General features: G+C 39.4%; 1 pseudogene; it reads left to right on the top strand.

The window, feature by feature from the left end:
• The first annotated feature begins 2,934 nt into the window (after positions 1-2,934).
• Positions 2,935-3,642, top strand: LOC148874028 (F-box/LRR-repeat protein 14 pseudogene; annotated as a pseudogene).
• The last annotated feature ends 868 nt before the right edge of the window (positions 3,643-4,510 follow it).

The following is a 4,510-nucleotide window of genomic DNA, read 5'->3' as shown; positions in this document are numbered from 1 at the left end:
TTTCTGTCTAGTGAGTGCTCACCCATCATATTCGTGAATGCCAAGGTACTACTCTCATAGCCCATCAGGTATTACCCTCAATTGTCTTACACTTAACCTCTCAGCCCATAATGATCAAACACTGCCGGACAAGAGAGGACCTCTCCCTCGGCTGCAAGGTACAGCGTTGCACTCTCTACTCACATGGATCCCGGGAATTAAAACATTTTGCAAAAATTTTGAAACCATAATATATATGTATATCTTTATATAAATATATTTTGCAAAACAAATTTCAATGGTTGAAATCGACTGCTAGCAGTTTTGGTTTCTATCAGAGAGAGTGCATCCCTGATTATTCACTTTGTCCGACAAAGGGGCTGATCTTGTCACTATGATCACCCAATCAGATAAATTCTCGGACTGTCCCAACATACCTAGGTTTTGACCCCCTCTAAGGATCTCACTGATTGGCATGTCAAAGACAGCCTAATCTAACACCTAGAGTAGTATCATAATCGTGTCTAGGGGTCAGGTGTAACATTCCAATTTTGCCCATCTATCTCCAAGGTCTAGGGCAATACTGTAATTATGGTCTGGCTCAAGGTTTCAAGAAAACCCACACTGTATATACCTTAGGTCTCGCCCTGGCAGTTGAGACAAGCCACCCCAACTAACTTAGCAGCACATCAGTGTCAGCCTTGGCAAGATAAATCTCCCTAGATCTATCCAATGGCTGTGAAGATTCTAAATTAACACGAGTCTCATAAGTTTCTAGTTTAAGGGTATTACACAGAAACACACCATAATAACATGAATCAAATATGTACTTTATTCATTTACAATAAATGTCATAATGTACATCATTCTGATTAGAGATAAGGGCATACACTGTCTAACAAAAAGGAGGTTCAATATATAGCAGTCATAATGAACTGTAGGATACTTTCCAGAAGAGATTTTGTAGAGTATAGAATCACCACGGATGATTTTATTAATTAGAAGTCAAGGCTACAAGCTAACTTTTTTTTTTGGGGGGGGGACTTTATTTTAAGTCTCTTAATTTACAAGGAGAAAGTAAACAAGGAAACATGCATTAATACCCTAAATTTACAAAAGCCATGCCAATCTCATTTATTCAAATAGTTTTGCATGATGTTCATTAGAAATCAAGCAAGGTGAGGGTTTCCTATGGGGTGAGTGTGGAAGGGGATCATGACTTGTAACAAGGAATTCAGGGACCTAACCGGATTTGTAGTAGGGGATGGATCTAAAAGCAGGTTTTGAGAGGATGAGTGGTGTGGGGTGGGAAGGCTTTGTGACTTATGTCCAAAACTGTATAGATTAACGAAGGCTGAAATCACTATCAGTGGCTGCTATGAAAGGAGGGGAGAGCAGTTGATCAGGAGTGCGAAATTCAGGAGGCCTTTATTGAACAGAGAAGTTGAAAAATGCATCTCTCTTAGAGAAACTGGAGGGTGTAAAACCTACAATTTAGCTCAAAGACAAGCATTGGTGGAAAGAGTGCAAGAATGGCAAGTTCACAGTAAACTCATGTTATCTGGCTCTCAGCAGATCTAAGATGTGAACCACATTAAGGGCATCTGGGGAAACCCAGTTCCTCCAAGAGTGGAGGCTCTGGCTTGGCTGATAACAATGGACAGCATTTTGACAGCTAATCACTTGAAATCCAGAGGCTTTAACATGGCTTCCAGATGTTGCCTTTGTGAGGACCAAGAGGAGAACACGATTCACCTATTCATTTCATGCAATTTTTCAAGATTTGTGTGGAATGTGTTTACTTCCATGTTCAGGGACTCAGTTTTTGACCCATTAATGCCATTCCCTAGAGAGAGCTTCATGGAGGTTCTCACATTCCAAGACTTAGCTTAAAACTCAATTACACATGTATATAGTGGAAAAATTCACGTTATACTGATTCTTGAGATATCTAATTAAGGTTGAGAATAGGAGAGAGAGAGAGAGAGAAAGAGAGAAAGAGAGAGAGAGAGAGAGAAAGAGAGAGAGAGAGAGAGAGAGCATTATATTAATACCTATAAAAAATGTCATGTTCATTGCTTCTTCCTTCCAACTGTTTGCCGCTCAATCTAGCAAAGATACAAATATAACAAAATCATCATAATCAAATATCCTTATCATTAAAGCTAAAAGTATTATTAGTATATATGAATATCCACATGTATGTATACTTACAAAGGAGGTAACTCAAGGAATGCTACATCCTTGTGCATTGGGTAAAAACAAGCATACTGTTCAAGGAGTTTTCAGTTCAAACGAACTGTTTAAGGTAGGAATGCAGTAGGTAACTCATCTTATATCAAGGCTTTTGTTTAGGACAGTTAGGTCCTTAGAGGTAATGCGAAAACCATGCTTAACGACTTCTCAACACAACTGAAACTCTTTACAAACTCTCTATGGCTTCAACTAAGAATAAAAACAACTTTAGGGAAAAAAACAGAAATTAACCCAATTTAAAGGTTGGCTATATTTATGAAAATGCTAGTAGTTTCCATTACAAATAAGGAGAAATCAGTTCTCTAAACCCAATAATCCCATAAAATGGGTTAGGTATATATTGCCTACATTTAGCTCTATCCTAGAGTGCAGCTGGACTCATGGACCCATTGAAGTTTTTAAGGCCCCGAAGACAATTTCTCCATTTCCTCCCAAGCTTCTCTTGTAGTCAAGACTGTTTAGGGAAAAAGTTCAAAATTGGTTTTCCAGTTTATTTCTTCTTCAAGTACATCCATTGGTTTACTCTAGGGACTTCCCAAGTGAATCAAATTAATTACCATGCCGAGGTAGCAGATCAGAAAATCCCTGCTTAACAATATCCTTGTTATCATCTATAATCCAACTCAAAAGACTATTTGATGGAACTTGATCTGAATGTCATTGAGTAACAGGGTAAGATTCCCCAGATTACTTAATTACATGGTTTGGAAGGGAATTTGGGTTTCCTATGAGAACTTGCGGGACCTTAGCTTGGTTAATTGCATTGTCAATCCAAGAAGAGGGCTCTCTTGGTTATTGGATAACTGCAGAGCATTAGAGAAGCTCTACTTGCACGTGTATTGGAGTTAGAAACAGTGACACTGTGAATTTAACTCAGAAATCGAACAACCTTAGGTCTATCTCCCTCCACCCCCCTTAGATTTCTCACGTATTTTCTTAAACATTCCATTGAGGTTGACAGATGAGAGTCTGAAAGCAATAGCTCATAACTGTTCTATGCTTGAGTCAGTTAAAATATCATACTTGGATGGAGATCACTTCCCGTCCTCATCCTCTTCATTTAACTTAAGTAGTATCTTCACTCTAATCCAGATGTGCCCAGCCAGAGTGTTGATTCTTGACCATGTCTCCACATTCAATAACAATGGGATGGAAGCTCTTTGTTCAGCTCATTTTTTGCAGACCCTGGAGCTTGTGAGATGCCAAGCGATCAGCTATGAGGGGCTGCAATTTGTTGCACAATTTCCACATTTGAGTTTTCTCATGCTGGTCAAGTGTTTAGTTGTGACAGATAATGGGCTAAAGCCACTTGTGGGATCACACAAGTTGGAAAGGCTGACAGTTGAGGATTGCCCTCAAATCTCTGAGAGGGGTGTTGAAGGTGAAAGAAGGGTAGGATCCATCTAATGGACGCCATAAAGGTTGCGGAATGGGTGGGCGAATTTCAAAAATTTCCTACCTTCTCCCAACTGGGAATCATATTCCCTAAGTTTAGAATACAATATTCAAGGATCCTACTTGAACCATAATCAAACCAGATCTGTACCAAAAGATAAATGGGAGGAATATACCTGATCCGGAGAAGCAGTATCTCCCAAAGTTGGTGTTCACACCCAAAGAATGCTCCAAGATCCATTCCTGCTGAAGATGACACAGCTGTGGATGGAACAGAACCAGCAGGGTGCGTCCTACACACTGGATCCTTCACAAGAATCCTCTGGAAACATTAAACACTGAATCATTTTAGTCTTTGTTGCAAGACTAATGTCAAGAACAGATTTCTTGACTTTCTTTTTCTGCAAAGATCTAATCTTGCAAAAAAAAATGGCGGCGGCAGGAGGAGAACTCTAAAGGCGAAAAGGGTGAACTGCCTTTTTCTTTTTCTAGAGTATGAATGAGATCCTATCTCAATTCGCAGGAGATATCCTATATCTCTTCAAGGTGGTTCAAAATCTGATATTTCTCTTTCTTGGTTCGGGTTTCTCCTCCTTTCTTCTTGATTAAGAATCCTCCTAATTAGGAGTTATCCCAATCCAAATCAGTATTTGGATAGGGGATAATCTTAATCCTATCTGTAGATAAAGTTAGCTTACTCCTGATCTTATCAGGAGGTTACCAGATTCAAATCTAATTTGAATTTGGTCTCCAAGAGTGGATAAGGCTAAAGGCCCAATCCTTTTACTAACATTAATCTCAGATTTGCCCCAAGGATGGGTGATCATATCAGCCCGCCTCGAAATGGGCTTCTGGCCCATTAAGTGTTCAGTGTCTAATT

This window comes from Nelumbo lutea, chromosome 1 (genome assembly GCF_056320005.1).
Source record: "Nelumbo lutea isolate HS-2025 chromosome 1, American lotus-T2T, whole genome shotgun sequence".
Taxonomy (NCBI): Eukaryota; Viridiplantae; Streptophyta; class Magnoliopsida; order Proteales; family Nelumbonaceae; genus Nelumbo; species Nelumbo lutea.
This window is presented reverse-complemented; position numbering and strand designations above follow the sequence as displayed.